This window comes from Lycorma delicatula, chromosome 7 (genome assembly GCF_047948215.1).
Source record: "Lycorma delicatula isolate Av1 chromosome 7, ASM4794821v1, whole genome shotgun sequence".
Lineage (NCBI taxonomy): Eukaryota > Metazoa > Arthropoda > Insecta > Hemiptera > Fulgoridae > Lycorma > Lycorma delicatula.
The window spans coordinates 82,364,934-82,391,418 of NC_134461.1; the positions used below are offsets into that span (position 1 = coordinate 82,364,934).

General features: G+C 31.8%; 1 protein-coding gene across 1 annotated transcript in view; it reads right to left on the minus strand.

Moving 5' to 3' along the window:
• Positions 1-6,683: 6,683 nt before the first annotated feature.
• The window catches only part of LOC142328177 (V-type proton ATPase subunit E-like), a 105,320-nt gene continuing 85,518 nt past the window's right edge, over positions 6,684-26,485 (minus strand). Inside the window, exon 6 of the mRNA XM_075371732.1 lies at positions 6,684-7,306. The gene's annotated coding sequence lies outside the window, so the exon portion shown is untranslated. The remainder of the gene's footprint in view (positions 7,307-26,485) is intronic.

Below are 26,485 nucleotides of genomic sequence, written 5' to 3' on the forward strand. Positions count from 1 at the left end.
AGAAGTGAGATTTTACTGTAGCCTGTGTGATTTACGCACTAACATAACCGGTAATGTACCATTACCGGTTGACTCGGTTTGTTAAGTTACTCGATTCAGTCGGCACCAAATGAAAACGTAATTCAAATGAATATATCAAACATAAAACATCAAAACATAATTTGGAATCATATCTTTCGAGAAGTCTATTACAACGCCACGCGGTTTGTTTAGAACAGGATAACTCTTAAAAGTGAATCGAGAATATTACTATTTTTTAGGTTAATCCATCAAGCAAGGCCGGCCTCCGTGGCACAAGTGGTAGTGTCTTAGCCTATACAGAGATTAGATGTACAGTTGTTAAATAGGCTGATTACTATGTTTTTTTGGAATTTTTAATTTCGCTGGAGAACATCATTGGGACTATACTACAAACCGAACTATCATGGCTCGTGGTATCCACTAAGTTGGTTAAGATCATCCGAAAAAGATGGTGGAAGATGTCCAGGAGTGAATAATTACCTCTGAGTCTTCCTTGGAGCAGGTCTCCATTCACAAGATGAAGGTTAAAAAAATAAACACACCGTAGGATCCTGATGAGTTCGAGGTGTAGGGCCAGCAATGGAGGTGCGGATGGAGAAAAGACGCATGAGGAGCTGTGAATACCGTAAGGGGGGCCCGGCAACCCATGTTGTGTGAGGGGGGTTTTTTAGTGGTAAGCCCGCAAGGGAAAGTCCCATATTATGATGGGCTACAAAACCAAATGGTGCCTATAAAAGGTTCCCCTCCTCCGACGAAAAAAATAGAAAAAAAATTTCTAACTACGCTATTTAAAACATCTTAGACGACAAAAATTCAATTTAGGAGCTTTCAACTTATACATTTATATGATTAAAATACATATGAAATCAAACATATTTTTATGCAGAAATTGTGGTTTATTTTTAGTATTGTTTTCTGTTAAAACGGTAACTTAAAAAAAACTTTCTATACATAACACTAAATGACAGAATAATTTGTAGAAAAAAATATTTGATAATTTTTTATTACATGTAATGCGGAAACTTTTAAAAATAATATTTAAAACTTTTTTCCTAGGATATTCATATTAGCAAAGTATTAAACATATTTGCCACTTCCTTTGTTGTATCCTAAATTTACAACCGAAAAAATAAAATGTTGAAATTTATATAAAATAAAATATTGTAGAAAGTTCTATTTCTACATTAAAATAAATACATGTATATTTTGTATGAATATATGTATATATATTTTTTTGTCGGATATTTTTTTATTAGTCTATAAGGTGAAAAGTGTATGGAAATTGAAATTAAATATAGAAATTTTATTGTAAAATTCGTTAAAAATTCTTTGTAAATAAACCCTTTTTTACTTCCTTGTACCAAGTAAAGGAAGTATTGTAATCGCGAAAAATTTCGGTTTTCAGATTTAAACGGAAATACCATTTTGACCATCCCTGAATCCATTTTGACTAGTTTCGGCGTGACGTCTGTACGTACGTACGTTTGAACTTACGAATAATTTAAATATATTTAAATTAAAAAAAGTTAAAAAAAATTAAGTTTGATTCGAACCGATGTACTTCCCCTTGTAAGATCAAAATATTTCATTAATTAAAATTTTATTTGGCTATAACTCTGGTACCAATGAAAATAAGTACCACTTATGATATAGCGTTGAAAGGTCCTCAATGAAGGCTTGAAACTGCAGTTAAGAAAAAGTCTAAAATCCAATTTTTTTGAATTTTAAGTTTTTTGGACACTTTTGGTTCAGTCGATTGCAATGAAAAGGAGAGATGCACAACTAGATGTTACAAAAGTCCTAAATCCAAAATTTCAACATCCTACGCCTAATCGTTTTTGAGCTATGCGATATTCATACGTACGTACAGATGTCACGACGAAACTAATCAAAATGGATTCAGGGATGGTCAAAATGGATATTTCCAGCGAAATCTGAAAATTGAAATATTTCGCGATCGCAACAAGTAAAAATGTAGAAACACGCGAAAGGGGATTCGTGTTTTTATTCTTTTTTTTGTTACGAAAGGGCATCAACAGCTATAGTCGCTAGCCCGGTGGAAATTGATAGCATATGAAAAAATGCCATGCCTGACCGGGATTCGATCGGGACCTCCGCGCGAAACGTCCATCTCTACTTAGCCACGGGATTCGTGTTCCTACGACGATTATTATTAAACCTTCAAACGCTACCACGTTTTACATTTTAACGAAAGAAATTTTTAACAACAGTTTTCTACAGCCCATTCTATTTTTTCGTGGAACAAAATTTATTTCTAGTCTTACAAAATGGTTCTTTTGTTGTTATGGCCATATCAGTGGCCTAGTTGATACTGATCCAGTGTAAACAAAAGAAAGTTTTTCTTATGTGCATTTTGATATTTAATATATTTATGATGATATGAGTAAATCACAAAAAAAAGATTATTTTTATTTTATAAGCAGCTCTTACAAAAAAAAAGTACTTATATTTCATACCATCCACCAATAATCGCTATAAGAAAGTTTTATTCTGAGAAAAACTGAATTTTTATCATTCTGAGTTAAATAAAACATAACAAAATTACGACTGTTATTTTTATTATTTATTAATCGGGAAAACTACAACAAAAATCTACTGAATTTTAATAATCAATTACTTTATCCAACGTTTCTCGACATTTTTAGTGTAACATAAAATACTAAGTGTTGGGTCGGTACCATTTAACTGTTGTCTGTTGTTTTATAAAATTGATCAATTAAGAATCCAGGAAATGAGTTCTTTTATTACTACTCTATTTAATCCCCATAGTCATTCGTGCACATTGGAGTAAGGTCAGATCTCTAATCTTTAGGTTGACGAATTCGGTTGGTGTACTAATTCTTACCCACAGATATGCTGGTGATATGATTTACGAGTAGCATTATTATTACGTGATATAATTTCAAATAATAGTCGGGGATAATTTTTTCCTTAATTGATTAGTATTGGATTACTATACTTCGATTCGTAACCAATTTTTTTTTTTTTGCTACATAAAAGCTTTCTTCAATTTCAATGTACCATATATACAAAAAAAAGTATACCGGGGTTTTAATATATTTGAATGGAAAAAAGAACAAACTTGAGAGAGCAAAAAGAACAGCTTTAGTTGTGCACAAGGATTGATTCCCTGCCTTTCCGCTTGACAGCATCGCTAGCGTAGATGACAATTCCTGAACAACAAAATACAGAAAGGCTTCTGTATTTTTCAGTTTGCTAAATGTAAATCTGTAGTTACAGTTAAACGTGCGTTCTGTAGAAAGTTTAATTGTGATTCTTTAAGTAATTTAAGAGGGTCTGAGAACCAGAGGTTATGTAGCGTTTTTAGAAGGGGAATAAGGCCAGGGTCTGATAAGGCCACTGAGACACTCAGAATGATCAGGCTGATGATATAAATAGGAAATTGGAGGAGGGCATTGAAGACGACGAGGTTCCTATACTTGTTGCCAAGCACTGTGATGAGGAAATTCTCAAGATGATGAAAATGGCTAATACTTTATTCACAGACAAGAAAGGACGAGACGTTGTGTTAATACATAATTTTCGACCTACTGCAACTAAATAGACGAGTACAGCTTATCGAATAGCGCCAAGTGTCAGGAAATTAGAAGATAAGTCTGAGATTAAGAGTGGACTATTATTGGTTGACAGTCATGCGCCCAAGGATGTATTCGGTGGTGAGGAAATAGATGTGGGAGGTACTATCTATAGGATAGTAGTGAACTCAGAGGATGTAGACGGCATGATAGTCGACTGCTTCAGGAGCGCCAGGTAACTAGGAAATATGGGAGTGGAAGTTCCTTGTGTCCCCGGCTGGTAGAACTGGAGCCATCTTGAAAAGATTACTAGAGTGCGGTGGTAGACGGCCAGGTAAGGAGCGGATGTTATACATTGATGAGTCTACTGGAGAGCGAAAGGCGATCCGACATGGTGAGCCGTCACGTACAATGTCGATTAGAGCCGAGGAGCGGAGCTTCGCTGAACTGTTAATCCGTAAAGGAAGGAGTGGATAGTAGTGTGGCTGAAGTGATATCAGTTAGGAAGAGAACGCTGATGAAATACAAATGCGTGTCAAGGCAAAGCAAGCGAGTGAGTTAGAGCAGTCCATCAGGCAAAATGTTGAGGGGATTAAGGTCAAAGAGCTCCGTCAACGAGCTCGTCCTATGTACTACTATATAAAAGCTTTAAAACATGACGCGACAGTTGCTGAGGTTGTCAAGTCGGTGTCGACGTATGCCGACGGCATGGAGGCGGATTTGAGAGTTATATCCTTGCGGCCGGCTTACGGAGGGTTGCAGAATGCCACGATGATGCTTGGGTTTGTGGCGCGTAAGTTATCCAAGGTTAAGAGGATACAGATAGGCTGGATTAATTTCAGAACGTACCGGAGGGAGGAAACATTGAGCTGTTTCAAATGCGGGGAGAATGGCCGTATGACTGCGAAATGCGGAGGGCCAGACCGGTCTAGACTATGTTTTAGATGTAATGGAAACGGAGAGGACCAAAAGAGTAGTGTGTCAGCAGCAGCCAGTTAATACAGAGACCAAAGGGAAACCACGTGTCGGAGGGGCTGATGAGGGCTGCAATGATGGAAAATTCACCTGTTAATGCGAGTTTTTCAATTTAATGAGAATGGGAGTAGCAGAGCTATGGATACCTGCTGGGAAATAGCTGTCCTACGGGGTTCTGAGATTATATTATTGAGCGAGTTGGATCGAAGAACAATCGCTGATGATAGATGGGTGGTGTCGGCTGATTTCTGGTGCGGCGTTATTAGTCTCCTGTGGTACAGCAGCAGTACATAATAAGGGGGCAGGGCCCGACTATGAATGGGTGGAAAAGACGAGGATAGTGATGTTTAGTGTACATCTATCGCCTAACATCGACCTTTTAGTTTATGTGGGATTTGGTAGAGGAAATTGCCAGATGGAGGTCGAAAATTGTCGTGGTGGGCGAACATTTTAACGTTAAGGCAAGAAATTGGGGGGGTCAATCATCGATGATCCAAGAGGCAGAGTTCTTGAGGATGCTATGCCTTCAGTGGACCTTTTCAATCGAAAAGGCGAAATGACGAGTAGGCGCTGCTTCAAAGAGAACGCAGAGCCTTCCGGTCATCCAGATTCGGATAGTAGAGTGTCTGGGTGATCATGTAGGGCATGTACATACCATATGGTTTATATCCGGCCCCTGCATGATAAGAGGGGAGATTTTTTAGCGGGTGAGAGCCCCGTACTGCCGTCAGTGCGAGTCTGACGGCGGCTGGCACAGCTTTTTCCTCCCCCCTACGGAAACCAAAAAGAAAAAAAGGTAATATCTTTTGATGGGGATGTATCAGTCTGAAACGACCGGCTGTCTGTAAGGGGAAGAGTAATGGGACTACTGAGAGTGAACAAAGAAAATTTTCAACATATAAGCGGGTTTTTCCTGTGTAGTCCTAAAAATCTGTTAAGAAGGTACGCCACGAACTATCAATCCCGGTGATATAGTGTGAATGTTTATGGAAGTGCTTACATATATGTCCATATCATCTACACCAGTAACAGGCTTTGAAGCCTACCGACTTCGCACTGCTTGCCGACTTCGTGATCGAAATATTGCAGCATGAAGTTGTCTTTCTTGATAGTATTGTTTTAGTGATGAATCAACATTTCATCTTGGGAAAAAGTTAACTCAGTTAATATGCGAGGGTCAGAAAATCCTCATGAAATCTTAAAACGGGAAAGGAACTCCCAAAAATTAAAAATGAATTTTGTCTTTCTGGTAGTCAACTTTACACTGCACATATTTGAACTTTTAGTACCAGTTTTGAATTTTTTTTTCCAGTAACTAGATAATTTACCTTTATTCATATTTGCATATTTAAATGTTACAAACTTTTTAATTTTTATGAAAATTTCAAATAAATGATATATTCTCAAAATATATTATTTGAGGAAAGAACCACATACACATCATATCCAAGTAAGGAACTTCTATTATTTTTCTTTAACGAAAAAGAACGACAAGTAAAGTTGAACTCGGGATATCCTACAGAAGTCAGAATACATTTAAATATGTAAAGATTTGTGGTAATTTTTTTCCAGATTCTTGATCTCTTTCTCACAATCTCAGGATAGTCTCACGATATGCTCCATTCTAAGAACATCAGAAACAATCCCTCAGAATCCTTCATAATTTAAAATATCACAATGCAGTTTACACCAGGCTTGTAAAGCCAGCATAGCATAAACATGGTATTATCTGACAAACAGTAGCTTCCTATAAATCATTTCAGGAACTTAAATTTCCTGTGGTGACTGACAATTAGTATGATAACTTAAGTGCCTCTCCTCTAAAAACCAATCCTTATTAGAAGATGAATATGATAATACTGGAAGTGGCTTAAAACAAAACTGCAGGGAGGTTTAATTTTGCTTTAATTGTAAAATTACTATAATAAAATTCGTTTTTAAATAAAACTACAAAAAATATTCAGAAGCTTTATGAACGATTTTAGAACAGACATTTTTCATAATGATGTTGTGACTGTACAGATTATATATGGAAATTGTGCTTTATAAATAAACAAAAAGTAATGTTTCACATTTACCCAATTAATAATAAAAAATAAATAAAATGAATATTTATTATTAATGTGTCAATAAAAAAGATAAAGTTCATTTTCATAGCAACCATATAAAAATTACAAATTAAACATTTATTTAAATTTATTATCAAGAAGAATAGAATAGTGACTTGACATACTTAATTAAAGCTGACAGGAAATGTTGAATACTGCAATCTGGAATAAGTCTACTATTATAATATTTTTACTTAGGTGAGCAAGCAGATTTACTTTTACCACTCATATTAACTCGCTTTTGGACTATGTAAGTGAGATTCATGGTACAGAACCTTTCAGTTGAATTTTGAAGCGCTTCTGTTTATCCATTCGCTCTGAAATTTTGCATACAGGTTTGCTCCTGATAACACATTTTAGCAACATTTTCAAAAGTTGCTAAGATGCACATAAATTGCTAAGTGAAAAAAAGTGCCCCTTGAACTTATGCAACCTCGTTTATGTGCATATTTTCTTAGTCATGGAATTATCCATGTTTGTTCAGTTGATTAAATTGAATGAAAGCATTTTTTTCTATGGCTGAGGCGGAATTTATTTCTGTTTTTTCTTCATTTTTTTTAAATAGCTTCCAAATTATTGTAATATCACCGTCTTCATTTCTGTTCACTTGAAATAATTTACCAATTGTTCCATTAGTCAAGCCATCTGAAACATGTACATTTGTAGTTAATATGTAGTATTTATCAATAACAAATATTATTTCATATGGTAATCCTCCAGTGTCGATAGTAGTCATTTTATGTAATTTTTGTCTAACAAAATTTTGTTCTGAGTTTTAACATCCAATATATACATCTTTAGCTACTGAAACAATTTTATTTTCTGCAGCACTTAAAATACGATTGTTTAATTCCTCTACTGCCGCATTAGATAAGAAATATACAATAAAATTTAGCAAATTAACTATAAGTAAATTATTAGGAATTGTAAATGTAAAAAAAATAATTTTTATTCTTTTGAATATCCCGAATGGCGTATAAAAATATGCTTTATCTACTGCATTGCATGTACTATGCCTATATATATATATATATATATATTTATAGAAGTATAATTTATTGCATTTTTTTTAGAATGTACTAATGCAGATTAATATTCTATTCAAGGTTCATTTATATTTTTAAGTAATTAGAATTATTTTAATTTTTTTTTTCAGATGTTATGTTAAAAAGTAAATTAAAATGTATCTTTCCAGTACTAATTACAAAAAAAGAGTTAGTCAATATGAAATTATTGTTAAAAGTAATTATGAAAAGTAATAAAAGTAATAAAAAATACAAAATGGTAAAGCTATAAAAAAAGGATAAAAGTCCACTTGTATATTTCACAAAGGGTGAGCTTCAACTTAATGTTTATTGTTTAACATAATTTCTTTTTTTCAGGCACACATGAAATGAATGTAATATAAAAACAAATTATTCAATGAAATTACTGTTTAAAAGTAATTGTGAAAGAATGAAAGGGTGTGTCAACATATATAATAAGTTTTTGTTTAATAAAATTTCTTTTTTTCAGGATATTAACAATTTTCTTTCAGGTACATCTGGAATGACTGCAATATAAATCAAATTAAGATTATAATTCAAAAGTGATTGTGAATGATTAAATACATTAATTATGAATGAAATGAAAAAGAAAGTGAATAAGTTTTTTATTCAGGTTACTAAGTTTTTCAGATACATCTGCAATTAATATAAAATAAAAAAAATTGTTATTCAAAATTATATGTAATGATTAAATATGTTAATCTTGAGAACAGTAAAAGCAATTATTATGTAATACATTATATGAGAGTTTTAAGGGAGAGAATGATAGATATAAACAAAGTTTTGTGCATATGTTTCATTGACTGAGAGAAAGCCTTCAATAGGGTTAAAAAGGATAAAATAATGAAAAATTTGAAATAAAGAGAATTGGGCTGTAGGGATAACTTTATTATGGAATTATACATAGAATAGGTACAGGTTCTAATAGAAGAAACAGAAGTAGTAAAGATGGGAAGAGCAGTTAGACAGTGATGTTGCATGTCACCAGTCCTTTTTAGTATTTATGGAGACTAACTAATTGTGGAAGCTTTGGAAGACTTACGAAATAGTGATTATGAGGTAGGAGAAGAAATAGACAATTATATATGCTGACAACCAAGTAGTAATGGCTACAACTGAAGAGAAGCTGCCACAAATGAGGGGTAGAATAAATAAGATAGGAGAAAATATGGCATGAGAATAAACACTGATAAATCATGAGAATGAGTAATGAGAATATTGAGGGAATACATGGCAACAAAAATTTCTATTCAGGTGAAACAATCGGTATAGGTTGTTAGTTTTAAATACCTTGTAAGCACAATAGTTTGAGGGAAAAAACTGTGGAAATTAGAAGTAGAACTGCGAGTGGTAAAATGGCTTTCAGCAAGGTTAGAAATCTGCTTATAACAAAATGTATACCTATTGGTCTGAGAGATTTGTAAGATGTGTGATATTATATGGTGCAGAAACATGGACAATAAAGAAAAGTAATTTGATATGTGAAAAGTTCTGAAATGTAGCTGTGGAGGAAATGCTAGGTATCAACTGCAAGAGAAAGACCTGATTAATAATCAGGTCTTGACAACTATAAATGTGAGCATGATGAAGGCAATACAAAGAAAGAATGCTAATGAATAGGCCACGTCCTAAGTCATGATTGTATTCAAAAAGTACTAATTGAAGGAAAATTGCTGGAGTGAGGGGAAGGAGGATAGGAATGTTGGATTATTTGAATGAGATATGTATACTATAATAAAAAAAATAATAAGCTTAAAACTATCATCATAGAAAATGCTGTTTCTTGATATGATATGTCGATAGACAGTTTGAATGTAATATAAAAACAAATATTTTAGTATAAAATTACCAATCAAAAGTTATTGTGAAATATTCAGTAAAGATGATAAAAACTAAGGATGATTGTGTATGGTCGTGGTGAGTGATAATGGCTATTAAAGCAACATACAGCTTGTAAACAATGAATTAAAGAAATATATATATATATCGCCATATGTTAGTTTTCATTTTAATTTGTTTTTTCCACAGGGTGTTTTTTTATTTCTTAAAAAATAGCTGTTTTTTTATATGCAGATGAAGAGCATATTAAAACATTTAAAACTCGGTAAGTGACAATTAAAATTTTTGAAATGTAATTTGTCTTGTAAAATGGTAACACATTTTTATTATGAAATATATTTATTTGAAATCGGGTCATATTTTATTGACACACATTCCATATTTTACTTCATCCTTCGTCCTCAGTTATTTGTTTTACATTATCCGAAATTTATCTTTATCTATCGGCTTTATTCTCTACATCACGCTGATATCAAATTAATTTTAAAACTGGTCGTCTTAATTTTGGGCACGGAGCTATAGAGGAGCTCTACAAGGTTCTGCTGTAAATTTCTCATCTTAAAACTTGATATCCTTTATTACTTTGTGGATTTTCATCTCCGTCCTCCAACACCGTGTTTATTTCTTTCCTTTTTTCTTTTCTTATAGTCGAATGTTTTTTGACCTCAACGCGCTGACCGTTTACACAAATATTAAGAATTTCCTTTCTAATTATATTTGGTTATATACACACCAACAAATTTATTTTCTACTTGTATACTTTACTTGTTTTTATCTCGCTACTTTGCAATTTCAATACCTAAAAACAAACACATTTTATTAAATTTTCAGAAAAATCAGTTTCTGCTAACGTTTGAATAAAAAATTCTGAATCATTTTTTCTCTTGTAGCTATACATTCGTGCCGTTAATTATGATTTGTAATAGATTATTAATTAATAGACGGTTTAATCACATTTTATTAATATTGAAAAGTGGCTGTCTGTGTATGTATATTTTGACGTGATTGATTTACTGGTGGGAGATCTGTAGTCTACATCTATCTTTGTCATAAATGCAGATTTTTATAGTTAGCTATAGAAATTTTTCTAGTTTTGCTTTATTGTAGTAGCATATTATATATATTATGCTATTATAATATAGTTATACTATGGTTATATAATTTCTATAGTTATGCGCAGGGACAGCGCCTAAACGCCGTCCCCAAACTCAAAGATTGTACACCCGGAGTTTCATCTCACGGAATATACGACGGGCGTGGTCCCGGATGCTGCCTTGATGATCACAGCACCCGGTGGTCACCGGATGACATACCCAGATTTGGCATTTTAGAACGAACCCTAGAAAAAACTACTTAACTTACATTCGAGAAGTTACAATCTAAGATTTAAAAATCATTAGATTATCAATAGAAATTTAGCTTATTAATTAAAAAAACGGCTCCTGGAATAGACGGAATACCTTTAGACTTACTGCGCAGTGCAGGTGAGGAAGCGATTGATAGATTATACAAACTGGTGTGTAATATTTATGAAAAAGGGTAATTTCCGTCAGACTTCAAAAAAAGTGTTATAGTAATGATACCAAAGAAAGCAGGGGCAGATAAATGTGAAGAATACAGAACAATTAGTTTAACTAGTCATGCATCAAAAATCTTAACTAGAATTCTATACAGAAGAATGAGAGGAGAGTGGAGGAAATGTTAGGAGAAGACCAATTTGGTTTCAGAAAAAGTATAGGGACAAGGGATGAAATTTTAGGCCTCAGATTAATAGTAGAAGGAAGATTAAAGAAAAACAAACCAACATACTTGGCGTTTATAGACCTAGAAAAGGCATTCGATAACGTATCCACGATTCGAATACATATCATCCTCATTCATCCTCTGAAGTATTATCTAAACGGTAGTTATCGGAGGCTAAACAGGGAAAAAAGAAAGATGTTGAACTGGCTGTTTATGAGAAGGATAAAACTTGTTTTAAGTGTTCTCCAAACAATCGCACGAGAAACTCCGATCCGCTTAGAAAAACGTCGTGTAATAATGCCTGGACTGCACTGAATGGCATAGATAATTTCACCAATAACTGCGTCGTCTCAGACAGATCGTTCGTAGCTGGTACAAATGTCAGGTTTTCAAATCTGTACAGGTACAGATGTCAGGTACAAATCTGTTTTCCTAAAATTGCGAAAAGTCGCGCTAATTGTTTTGGGATCTGGAATCCTGCGATTCGGAAAAACGTATTTCATATTCTACTGCAGCAGTTGTAGAATTACCATTACACTCATCCAAAATGAGTATCATATCAGCGTATTCCTCTATTGTAAATAAGTATGGCATTACTTCAATGGCAAACCGATCACGTTCAACAAACTAAAATTCACAAAACTTGCAGGAAACCTTCGCTAACCGCAGCAACTGATATATGTTAAGTATAACAGTAACCGTTATACTTAATATATCTTACAGAATGACTTAAACTCTAATACAGTGCTGCGCACAGTTAATCAGCTGTAGTTATTTTACTACCAGCTTTGAAATAATAATTTTTCAAATAATTTATTGTATTTCTGTCAATAAAACAAATATTTTCTAAGTAATTTTTATTTGTAATTTCCAGTTTTTTAAATTTAACACCAATTTTTAACAGTAAATTTTCTATTTACAAATTTTTTACGTCACCAAAGGAGAATTTATACAAATGTTCTGTCAAATGTAATAATGTTTTTTCGAAATAAAATTCAGATTTTTCTACGTTTTCTTTGTTTTATTCAACTTATTTTCCACCATTTTGTTCAGAATTAAATTCTCTAAATATTTTGTTTAAAATTTTTGTGTATTTATTACCCTTTTACCAAATTATTGTACCTCAAACATAAAAAACAGGGTTTTTTACTCCAATTTATTGGTTTTTATCCCAAATTCTCAAAACTTAATGTAGATACGGTTCTGTGACCTATTTTATTCGATTTTTCAGGTCGATAACTAAAAGTCACTAATTTTGCCCCTTAATTAACGTACTAAAAATTTCAGCACGATCTTATCTCACCAGGATAGCTGAAATCTTTCACTAGCCGTAGCTCACAAAAGAAACATTTTATAACACATGTTTATTGAAATTTTTCCATTACTTTCACGAGTAGAATAGGTTATAGGTAAGTCCCAGGAGAACTTCGTGGTACACCTGTATACAGAGTGATCCACGAAAGCCACCGGAAACAATTTTCTTCGGGCAGGGTGCTGCATCCATTGTGACAGAGAACAATTGTAATTTGTTTGAAAGTCGGTTTTATTGTATATGTTAGTGTTTGTTTTTTTTCTAAAATATTTAATTCTTCTGATTTGTAATAATGAACATTGTTCCGTTTAATATCTATAATTTGTTTCACGAAAGCGTGCAGCAAACCAAAACACAACAGTATGATGATTTTAATTTAATTTAGCGCAATTCATCCGAAAAACCACTTTTCTTTACTTTTAACATAAAAATGAAGTAAAAATAACTAGTAACTATAAAAATGAGAAAACTGTGATAATATTATACATTTATCTTAATAATAAAAATTTTATGCAAAAGGGTTACCACTATATTCCAATTTCATTAAGTAAAACGCACAAAAATATTTGTTACCTCAATGTATTACTTCAATACCCGATAAGCTACTGTCTGTTGAACTATTGTCAGTTTCCCAAATTGATTACTATATCTTCAATAATATTTTCACACAAACTGTCCGTTTCCCATCCTAACATAAAATAATAACTGAACTTGCAATTGGGAGTGACTGAATGATTCAGCCTAAACTACCGAGATATAAATCATACGTGCTTAATTCATATTTATATCTGCTGCACAGTTTCGTGACACAAAAATTAATTAAAATCTACCACATATTGATATGTTTTGTTTTTAATAAACTTCGAACGTTTGTATTTAGTTTCTATGGACTTTATTCATACCATTATTTACAAGTTTTGTTTAAAAATTTTATCTGACATTACCCATTTAACAAAGTTATTTCGCCAAACATAAAATGTGTTTTTCGACCCCAGTCTTTTGTCTTTTAACCAGATTCCTCGGAACCTACTAAAAATACAGGTTTTATTTAGTTTTCAGGTCAGATTTATTAAAATCACTAAATTTATTTTGGGTCCAAGAATTACAGTTTAGCCTAATTTTACTGAAGGCGCAGAAATCAAGAAAAACTCTTTCGCCAGCCGACACTCGCTAACGAAGCGTTTCCGAAGTATGTTTACATGAACTTTCTTCTTTATTTTCACCATAGAACACGTCCTGGAAGATTGTTACATTCTTCGTGAATAATTTTCTGGAAGAATTCATTTTTCTAGGCGATTCAGTGATACCGGCGCTTTCTGAGCTCATTCTACTATCGAAAATAACGAAAACGTTCATATAAACATGGGTCCGAAAGTGCTCCGTTAGCGAGTTACGGCTATCGAAAGATCTCGCCCTGATTCCTGGGAAAAGAATGAAATAAAACCATACTAAATTCTAGTAACCCAAATTAAGTAGGTAAACTTGATAGGGGAGAGGCGTCGTGTATGAAAGGCGCCAAACATACAGACTCCGCTGAATAGCCTTGTCAATGGTTTCATTAATATCGGCATCATTATGGGCATTACTATGACCGTGACTATGAATTTCGTATCAATGTTGCGAAATTTTGTTCAGCCCACAATAGAAGAGATTGTTGAGGAAAAGGGACTGGGAGAATTTTCGTTCCAACAGGATGGGGCTAAGCTCACACAGCCCGAAATTCACTTAATGTTTTGAGAGAATTTTCCCCTGACGTCTTTGAGAACATAAGACATTTTTTAAAAAAAATAACGATTATTAATTGGTATGTACACTATATACCCTCATTAATTTTTTATAACTCTTCAAAACTGCGTAATCGGTTTTGTCGTAACCTTTTTATTTAATATAAGACTGCTAATTACTTTTGAATTTTTTTTTTGTGGAGATCTCCTTTCAGGGAATGTAGAAGTAAGTGCTAGAATTTCACTAAAGTGAGTTTATTTGAGTGAGTTTATTAAGTGAGTTAAGTTAGCAAAAAAAAATTCTAGCTGAAGTTTTGTATTTAGTATAAAAATTTTATGGTACTGACTACAAAAAAATACGGTTCAGTTAATCTCCATTTTTTATTTCATTGTTTAAAATGTATACATTGTATTCTTCTTAAATAAAAACCACAATAATAAATTTGTAAAAGTATAGTACTTAAGGTGAGTGCAGTGGCGTGATAACAGGTTTATAATAATAATGTTATCATTAAAACTGAACTTTAGTTGCTATGAAAGATAACATTTTTATTTACAAAAATATAATTATCATTGAAGTTGCGCAATATTACTTAATTTAAATAAACAGGCTGTGTACGAATAAAGAAAAAACCCGCTTTAACATATTAATCTGTGCTTAAATTAGATCCTCTTCAATAAAAATAGTAATAATGTGATGTCACGTGATTCATTGTGTAAGTGGAATTTCAAGATGTGTAAAAAAAAATTGGGGATTTCAATTTTGGCAAATTCGTGAGTTTTTCTAGGTTATGAATTGGTAAATAAAAAATTAAATAGAGATTAAAAAGAATAAATTTAAATTTTAATATTAAAAAACTAATGTTGTTCCCAGTTTTTTTTTTAATTTTCACTTTTCATTATTCCGAATTCTAATACAATTTTTTCTTATTCTTATTAATTCATATAACAGGTTTGATGGATTTTTTCGTACTTTCATAATCCAGATGGAAACACAATCAAAATTACGTTTGATGTTGAAAAAGATTATTGCTTATTAACTTAATGAAAAAACAAACCCAGAAAACAATTAAATTATGTTCCAAAGAAACATATATTTAGTATTTTTTATGACATCAACCATAACATTTTTAAGATAATCTGTCAAGAGTCAAAAATCACTCACAAAAATAGCACGTCTATTTTCAAAAATAAAAAACTATCCCGTAACAAATTTACTTGGAAAATTAAGAAGTACGAAATGGTTTCTTGCGTTGTTTTCTTCATCAGAGGCGGATTTATAGCTAGGCTATAACCTAGCTAGCTAATAACATACATTATTGCTCGTTCACATACAAGCTAAATGTTAGCTTGTAAATGGCGCAAGAGGGATGTAAATGTCCTAATACGAACCACCAATGAGAAATATACAGAAAGTGGTAAAAATATAACTGTACATTTTATAAAAATAGAAAAAACTTTACCTTATCAAATTGGAGTATCCTAATGGAAACTAAAAAGTAGATTGGAAAGATCAAAGATTAATTAAATTTTACATTAATCAGATTGTAGATGTGAAAACTTTGCTCTAAGAAGAGATGTAATGCAATGGTGATGTTAATCTTCTATCTTATTTAGCATACATGTTGAAGATATATGATATTGAATGAATAAATGTTAAAGGAAGGAAAATAAATTGAATACGGTTTGCTGATACCATGGTATTTTTAGAAGAGACAAAGCACATTCAACTGATTATTAGAAAGTGGTAAAAATATAACTGTACATTTTATAAAAATAGAAAAAACTTTACCTTATCAAATTGGAGTATCCTAATGGAAACTAAAAAGTAGATTGGAAAGATCAAAGATTAATTAAATTTTACATTAATCAGATTGTAGATGTGAAAACTACTGATTATTTGCTCTAAGAAGAGATGTAATGCAATGGTGATGTTAATCTTCTATCTTATTTAGCATACATGTTGAAGATATGATATGATATTGAATGAATAAATGTTAAAGGAAGGAAAATAAATTGAATACGGTTTGCTGATACCATGGTATTTTTAGAAGAGACAAAGCACATTCAACTGATTATTTCAAAATTACAAGACTTATGATCTAGTACAATGATTGCCAAACTTTGGGCCGCGTCCTCTTCATAGGGGCGCCGCGAATTAATTTAACCAAGACATTTGTAATTATTAATTTAACGTTAATAAAAGTAAAAAGTAATGAAAATACACGAGTTTTATTTATTTTTATCTCTTACTTACTTACTTACTTACTTACTTAGTAGTCCATACTTTAACATAGGATACGGCACCATAACCCACCGGGTTGTTTTGGTGGTGAACGCGTCTTTCCAAATCAGCTGATTTGGAAGTCGAGAGTTCCAGTGTTCAAGTCCTAGTAAAGTCAGTTATTTTTACACGGATTTGAATACTAGATCGTGGATACCGGTGTTATTTGGTGGTTGGGTTTCAATTAACCACACATCTCAGGAATGGTCGAACTGAGACTGTACAAGACTACACTTCATTTACACTCATATGTATCATCTTCTGAGGTATTATCTGAAAGGTAATTACCGGAGGCGAAAAAGAAAAAAGGATAGGGTAGGACGCCATGGAAACTTTTTAATTGATTCGGATAAGTTTGGAAACCACTGATCTAGTACATTGATTCTCGAATTTTTTCGACCACCGCCCACATTGAGAATCAAAGATTTTCTAACGCCCCCAAAATTTTTTAACTTAGAATCTGTTAATAATAATTTCAATTGCTGTTTTTAAGATGCGCTCTTAAAAACAGCAATTGCAATTATTGTTTTTAAACGTGGCATATCCTATTTCTGAGTTAAATTTTAAATGAGAGCAATTAAAACTCAAATTTACCTTATTTAGAAGTATTTTTATTAAAATTGTTTTCAAAAAAATTAAAATCGTATCTATTTAGTTAGTTATATAACAAAATCGTAATAGCATATTCAATATAAAAATACAATAATTAAAACAAAGTTTTCAATTGAAAAATTACACTTACATTAACGTGAAGCATGAATCTAATGTGCTTTAACGAGTTTGTCAGGCTCGAATTTACTTAAAAACAGCCATAAGTCGCCGCGTTCCGTAATATGCAACCGATTTTTCTTTTTTGTTAGCAACGTTTCTACTGCACTAAATCCACGTTCACACAAATGAAACGATGGAAATGCTATCATAAATCGTTGGACCAATTGATCATAATCCAGGGTAGAGTTGCGGGATTGACTGTTGTAGCCAAGATTCTTGATAGCCATTCTTCAATTTTATTTTTAATTCTTCGTTTGTTATCAAATCTATAAATTGTTCTTCTAAACAGGGATGATCCTGCTGTGTTGACATTTGGAAATAATCCAACACTCAGTCTGGTATGTCCATATTAAAAATGTCTAGAATTGTTCTTTGAGATCACCGTGGAGGTTCTCCAAGTGTTGGCAGTAAACAAGCAAGTCGTCGTTGTTGAAGGATACTGCTGATAAATTAGGTAAGTTATTAAACTTATGTTTGCCAATATTTCTCTTGGATAACAGCAGTTTGGCTACCAAAGCGCAACGACATTTTTTGTTTTAATAAAGTTCAAATCGACGCCTTGAAGCTGGAGATTAACAACATTAAACAATTTATATAGGTCTGTCAAATAAGAAATATCATTCTTTGATATAATGAGATTGCCGTGAGTATTTGTTTTCCAGGAACTCTTATCACAGAGTCGTCGAACAGATTTAAAATTGAGTCAGACAAGTACCTTTTGATAGCCACCGCATTTCTGTGTGAAGCAGCAAGCGGTTGATGTCTTCATCACTAGCAACGCAAAACTGACTAAATAATCTGTCATTTAAGTATTCATTTTTTAAGTACGCTATTAAACTTTTGTGACGCCCTGTCATAGCTGGACCGCCACCAGTAGCAATTGACATAATATTCTTCAAAAGAATTTCCTTTTCGTCACAAAACGTTTCCAGTGTATTACATATAGTTTTTCCCATTGCATATGTAACTAAATTTCTAATAAATAATAGTTCTTGACATATTTTCTCATCTTTGATAAACCTCACATATGACAACAAAAATGCTTCATTAGTTGATAAAGTGGACTCATCCAACTGAATTGAAAATTGGCAAGTCTTCAGATGATTGCATAATGATTCTTCGATTTCCAAATTGAAGAAAAAAAAAGACGAATTGATGAGATGACTTAAAACAGCCACCACATCAATTCGTCTTTGCACAGAAATATTGATCAAAGGAATTTTTCGGATAATAGCTACCGCTGGTTTATGTAGCACAGTGGTTATTACTTCTTTTACTGCCGGTAAAATTAAATCTTTCCCAATAATGTGTAGTTTGCCTATTTTAGCAATCAATAATGAGAAATTGTACCAAGATCGAACGGACGATGAAGTCCATCATCGTCTTGCTTGGGAGCCGCTGAAAAAAAGTTTTGATATAGCTGGCTGAGTTACGTACTTCTTTTCCAGATCTTGAAAATAGGCTACATCTTCATCTTTCTTATCTGAGTGCATTTTATTCAAATGATCTTGTAGCCTGGAAGGCTTCATCGCTTCATTTCAAAAGGGTTTTTTGACAAATAAGGCACATTGGCGATTTTGGATTTTCGATAAATCCGTATTTAATATATTCCGCACTGTAATGCCTTTCTTCTTTTTAGCTTCCGAAATGGTTTTGACTTCACAAATACTTGAGTAAAAAATTAACTTTAAAAAAAATCTGCTACCGATTGAACGGGGAAATGAAACAAACAATTATTGACTTTATAAAGGTTTGAAATGCAACACGCACCGACAGGAACAATGACTCGTTCACCGCATGTGACAGAATTCGTACTGTGCAAATTAAAACGAGCACCGATAATCCGAAAATCGCGTAGTTGAGCTAATATGGATCTAAAGTCATATAAAAATTGATTTAAGAATTGAGACTTAATCATTGTAATACATTTTTGAGGAATGCTGCACAATTCATATACTTAACGGCATTTTAAACAGGATGACGTAAGCTCTAAATTTATAAAAACATACAATATCCGATAATTGGTTTGTTTATAATTCGTGTTCAAAAATTAAAAATATGTTTATTTTTTTCTACTTCAATCTTATTTTGTGTTGTATTTGTATTTCCTGTCGCTTTTTCTACATTTCTTCGTTGATAATTGAATAATAATGCTTTGTATATATTACAAATTTGTTTTGTCATATTTATTATATAAATAGTCGTCAAAATGACACATTTGGTGATTGCTACACAGAACAAAGAAAGGTCGAACTTGCGTTAGTAAAGTGGCTGTATAACAAAAAAATATAAATCGGTTTTTTTTTTTTATTTCGTATTACTGCTACATTTATACACTGGTACAAAAAATTAAAGGGACACCTATATATTATGATAAAAAATGATTGTGTTCAACTGTTTTAACTTTGCAACCCAGAGGCTTAGAGAAACGAATAAAATAGAAATTAAAGCTTAAATCCTCTACCTTTTCACAGCACTTCAGATTTCAAAACTCGATCAAATTAAAAAAAAAATTAGCGAGAAGAAAAGTTTAAAAATTTGAAAGTTTTTTCCTTCGTGTTTGATCGAGCGCAGGAGGGAGAAACGAAAATTTTTCAGTAAAATGCATTAAAATAGTCTGAAAGCTTAAGACTTTAAGCTTCAATTTCCTTTTCTGTATGTCTAGAATTTTTCTAAATCTAAATATCCCATATTAAAGAGAAAAGGCCTCTTTTGTTTTTAATGCTGCGTATCTCCCGATCTAAGCAACGTATTGATACAATTAAAGGGTTTTGATCTAACTTTAATGACAAATTGTGAGATTTTAATGTAGAGTTGCAGTTTTTGAATTTTGTTCATTTTCTGTCGAGATACTGAAATCTCTAATAATTGAGACTGTAACAGGATTTTGGGTTCAGCTGAGAGCGGGTGATACATGTTGCAATCTCTATCTAAAGCTTGATCAAAGGAACATCCAGAATAGGAAACCCAAATGGCTGAGACATATCATGAAAGAAGGATTGATTAAAACTAATCTCACTTGTGTTTAGCCTCCGAAACCACTGTAAGGTATTACTTCAGAGGATGATATTTATGAATGTAAATGAAGTGTAGTCTTGCACAGACTCAGACAGACCATTCCTGAGACGTATGATTAATTGAAACCCAACCAACAAAGAGCACCGGTATCCACGATCTAGTATTCAAATACGAATAAAAGCAACTATATTTATTAGCATTTAACCCGAGAACTCTCGACTTCGAAATCAGTTGATTAAAACTATACTACAAGCATTAGTAATGCAGAAGGTGCAGAGTGGACAAAACAAGTAAAAATTAACTTATTTGTATTTTTTTAAATATAAATTTATCTTAGGAATGGGCTGGATATTTTAATAAAATTTGGTTTATGTATACAACAGAATTTTTTACAAAATAAAAAAGTTTAAAAATTTTTTAGTCTAATAGTTCTGTGTAATTTAGTCTATGTAATTACATAAAATGTTATCTATTGTAAAGAAAGTGATACTTATTTGTCCAAATCGGTTGATTAACAGCAGAGATATGGCTGAAACTATCAAGATGGTTTACAAAAATTATCCAATTTGACAATTTTATACCTGTTCTCACTTCTTTCAGTAATTAAATTAATAATTTCTGTTATTAGTAATAATAATAATGTCATAATTTTTGTGGCTAACTTTAAAAATTTCAGCCTTATTATCAGATGATTTGAACAAGTGAGGTGTAATTCTATTCAAAATAAAAGGCTTAACATTTTATCTAATAAAAAAATGATTCTATACAACTAATACTTTTGGAACTATTATGATTAAAAAATTTAAATGGCTGCTATTTTGGAATTTTCAAAGTTATTTATTTTATGGAAGATATTGTTGGTTATTTGTACACCAAATTACATTAAAATTTTCCATTCATTTCTTAACTTTAAAAAAAAATAATAAAAACAAAATGGCGCATAGATGGAATTTGAAGCGAAACAAGGCATTTGTCCAAAATAATGTTTTTTTTTATATTTTGATATCCTAAAAACCATCCCTAAAGTTTGGTCAACACCTTCTGGGACACTTTGTATTTCCAGGCAGAAATATATTTAAAATCAGTTCGTGTGGGTAAGAATTGTTAAAGAGAAAATACAATACGGCGAATAACCTTGGTAACACGTGCCTCTTTTTAGTTATAGAATACATTAATTAGAAAGACTGGGGACATTTAACATAAGACAACAAGTACCCCATTCTATCAAAAAGTAAAATTATATAATATTATAACTTAATTCTTCTCTATCGTACAAGTGATAAATTCACTCTCTTTCGTCACCGGAACTGGTCATACAATAAATATTATTACTCTAGAGCAGCGATTTCCAAACTGTGCGCCGCCGCGCCCCGGGGAGCCGTGACCTCTTCACAGGGGCGCCGCGAAATATATCGAACCAAGACATTTATTATTATTAATTTATGTTAATAAAGTAAAACAAAAAAATAATGAAAATACATGAGTTTTATTTATTTTTATCTCTTACGAGTAGTAAACGAGTAGTCATACTTTTACTTATGGTAGGGCGCCATGGAAAAGTTTTAATTGAAAAAGAGCGCCGCGACTTGGAAAAGTTTGGGAAGCACTGCTCTAAAGAAAAAAACTGATTTATGTCTCTTGAATATTAGATGTAAAAAATGTTAACAAATGAAAATTATTTTATCAAAGAAAATTGTACATTAATTTTTTTATGTATTAAGTGCATTATGTACTCATTATTTCCACTAAGTGGAATTTTTCGGTAAAACAGGCCTTTCTTCCCAAGATCCCGGGTTCGAATCCCGGTCAGGCATGGCATTTTTCATACGCTAAAAAATTCCATTTTCATATCCCCACGCTTTAAGCTTATGCTTTCCCATGCTTCATAAGCTTTAAGCTTATGTAGTACACTACTAAAGCATATCTACATTTCAATGAAATTTAGCCAGTAGTTTGGAGATTTTCGTACAATAAAAAAAATTATATATAGACCTATATACATATAAGGAAACCCCAATCTAAGTGAATAGTATTTTCGTATTCCTCATACCTCAAAACTTAAAGAAATTACTTGTCTTCGAAAAGTAGAATAAAAGCAATTTAAGAAATTATTATAAAAATTCTAAAAATATTTAAAATATTAAGTCGGTTCCCATGCGACTTTTTTTATTTAAAAGTTATAACACGGCTTACATTAATACTACGACACAGTTTGATTTTCAATCTTAAAAAATAAAAATTTAAGTACAAGTTAAGACTTGTACTTATCTTGACTTGTACTTATCTTATTAAATTTAATAAGATAAGACTCTTATCTTCTGGGGTTTAAAAGTTATTTATTGGAGTAGTTAATTACTTCGATATGTTGGCCCGATTTGATGCATTGCTATTCAACGAGGCAAGAAAAGTATAGTTCACAAAAATAAAATTGAGCGCGTCGGTGAACACTCGACGGAAGCGAAGTTTCTTACGCAATATTATATGAATTATTAATAGTGCAAAATAACGTATTCACAATGTAAACAATGATAAGTTTTTTAAATTTTTATTAATAAGAAATAACAATGAAATACCTTGTATACAACAAAAACGTTTATAGTACAAAGAATGTATCGGTTATTAAAATAAAAATAACAAATATGAGAGTGATCAAAACCCCCAGAGAAACAATCCCAAAAAAATTAAAAATTAATATTTTTCTTATTGTGAATGTGTTCAAAGGTATTGGCCCATTAGGGCTTTAGAGTAACAGAATCATTCTTTGAACACGATTCTTGAATGAACTGTGTTATCGGCTAGTACGTGACGCTCGTTTTTTTTCAACTGATTCTCCATCCCGAAGCCTGCGTTAAAAAAAGCTTCACTTCAAAATAGGTACCGTGATGCTCTCTTGTCCGATGGGCTAAAAAAATCAGCCAAAAGCTGTAATACACATATATAATGTACATAGCCAAATGTTTGTGTCAAATTTCAACTTTTTGTTCATTGAGCTTTTCGAGATCTAAGATAAAACAGTTTAGACCTAATGCTGATTATCCCTACACAGACTGACCAAAAATTAAAAATAACTCAGTAAACCCTTTTAACGTATTAAAAGCTCAATTTTCTACCACCACTATAAAGAAGTATTTAAAAGTATTGAAAAAACCCCTTTCGTCACGCCGGAAGGCGGAGGTAGATTTCACCGGTGCTAAGAAGGGGATAAATTCCTGCGCATAGCCTAACGGCGGAGGCCGGGGATGTTTCAAAGTAGGGGATAAAAAAGATTTCACCTTAAAAAGTTCAAATTTACTAAATACGACAATGGTTGCATGTGAAAAAAATCCAGCAACATTTTGGTCATACCTTGTCGAAAGGGTTAGTCACATCAAGAATTGTTTCAGACATACGTTTAAGGTAATGTTTAGAGGACCAACAAGAAATTTAAACTGATTTGACAATGTGGCTATTAAGGGAGGTATAATTTTTTTGTCTTCGAAACCCCATTTTTTCACCCCCTGGATCAGTGGCTGGTGATATCAAAAACCTACTATTTACTTAGGTAAATTGTAGGCCCTTATTTAAAGAATAGTAAGAACTTTAAACGAATTCGATATTTTACTTAACAAGAAAGTTATAGCGATATTTTGTTTTTTCGTAAAAATTTACCTGTTTTGAATTATATTTTATTTTCTTTATTTTCAAAAAAAAAAACAAATAATAATTTGTGACCTGTAGTGTGACAATCTGTCATCCTGTTACATGGGTAAAAGGGTTTTTTGATTATGTATTTTGCGAGCGAAGCTGCGAAATACATAAAATATGAACATGAATACAAAAAATCATTTCTCAATTCCAAGCTTATTTTATTTTTTTGAATTAAAAAAATTGAATGATTATTCAAAAACACAAATAGCATGAAATGTGTACGAGTTGGAAAATTATTCGGATACAAATCGAGGTGTAAAATTTGTGCTTCCTTATGGTTTTTGATCTAAGAAATTGAATGAATGTGGTCCTAGAACTCTAATCTCAATTAGGTTTTAAGAAAAACGGGGTATGATACTAAGGTTTTATCGGAAAATACACTTTTAGATTTGAAATAAAATAAATTTGTTAATTTACCAGTAAACAAATTAAAAAATTCTAGTTAACTTTGTAGAGAATTTAATTCTGAGAAAATCTATGTAAATAACGTTTATTAAAATTAAACACAAATTTGAGAAGTTCAATTTTAATTAGAAACAAAAGACACAAACAGGGATCGGAAAAGTGATCAGATTTTAAACAGAACATTTTCGTCAACGTCCCTATCCAATTGTATAACATATATACTACGTATTTACTTATATATACGTAATATACATACGTATATAATATGTATCTACATATATAAATAAACCATCACAAAGCTTTACAAAATTATACCATGATCAAGTTAGCAAAACTGGAAATCATTAAATAACTTCTATTAAATAAAATGTAGTATTATATAAATAAATATTAACTATGATACAGAATGAAAGTTTTATTAAAGCGACGTAATAACGCAGTTTATTAAAAAATTAAAAATAATGCTCATAATATCAATTATATTAGACTCTTAAAAAGTACAACAGAAAAATTGTATTATAAAGGCTTGCTGTGTGAACAGCAAGCCTTTACAACACCATTGTTAACAGCAGGAGATTTTCTTTCTAGCTATAGAATCCAGTACAAATTTTTACAAATTAATAAGTAAACAAAACAATGTTATAAAAACAGATTAATAACATAAAAATTAATTATTTATGCTGAATTAGTATTTGGTTATTGACGCAATTCGATTCTCTTTCTGATCATCTTACAGATAATAGACCCCGGGACTTTGATCAGTAGAATGTGAAAAAAAGTTTCACATGTTTAGCATACGACAAGCCCCATCTAATTACAAATCCAGCAATATTTTGGTCATCCCTTGCCTTAAGGGTTGGTCATATCAAAATTTGTTTCAGATAAAAGTTTTAGGTAATGTTTAGAGAACTAACGACCACTTTAAACCGATTCGATAATGTGCCTTTTACGGGAGGTATGATTTTTTTGTCTTCGAAACCCCGTTTTATCACCTCTTGGGCTAATGATTAGTGATATATAAAAAAAAAACTTTATTTAGATAAACTTTAGGCTCTTATCCAAACTTTAAACGAATTCGATATTTCACTTATAATAAACTTAAAGCGACTTGTTTTTTCGAAAAAGCCCCCCATTTCCACCCCCATGGTCCGATTTTGCCCATTAACGAATTTGATCGAGATTTTGAGTCGTTATATTTTATGTATCAATTTGAAAGTGACTGGCGCAAAATTATGACAGTTATTGTGTCCACAAAAAAAAAAATGCCCACAAAAATATATTATATAAATGTATAAATAAACTTTTGGTGGTTTTGGGTTCTGGGGGAGTAAAATGCGAAATTTCCCGGAAGTCGAATCATGATGCCCATTACACAATACGTTACTTTCTTATGAAATCTACCATTAAGTCGAAGTTTCACTAAACCTTCGTTGAGTACGTTAATTAAACTAACACACTTTTATAAAAGTATTTGATTTCTATGAAATTAATTGTCTATCAAATAGTTAGTTACTACGACCTTGGCCATGCTTCTTACACGTATTATTTTAATGACACTTTCGTGAGTTAAGATAAATTTACATCATTAGCAGAAACCGTACAATATTCGAATAAATTCACGTAAATATCTATAAACAACTTTGCTTAAAAAGGTTTAAAGTTTAATGGAGATAAAAAAAAGGCATAATTCAAAGAAAAGACTACCAATTATTTATAAAAACAAATACATTTTCAACATTACATCTCGGTCATCTGTTCAAATATTTATACATTTTTTATTTTAATACTTGTTTTAAATCTTTAATTTTGATAAGTTAAATTACTCATTGATCTTAGGAATACCACCAAATCAAATCAGTAGGAAACTTTTAATAAAAGTTAAAACAAAAAAAAAATTGTGCAAAATTGTTTCAAATAAAACAAAAATCCTTATCTCCAAAAAATCGTTTACTAAAATACATCTCCGGCGAGTAAACTACAAAAAACGTACCTGAA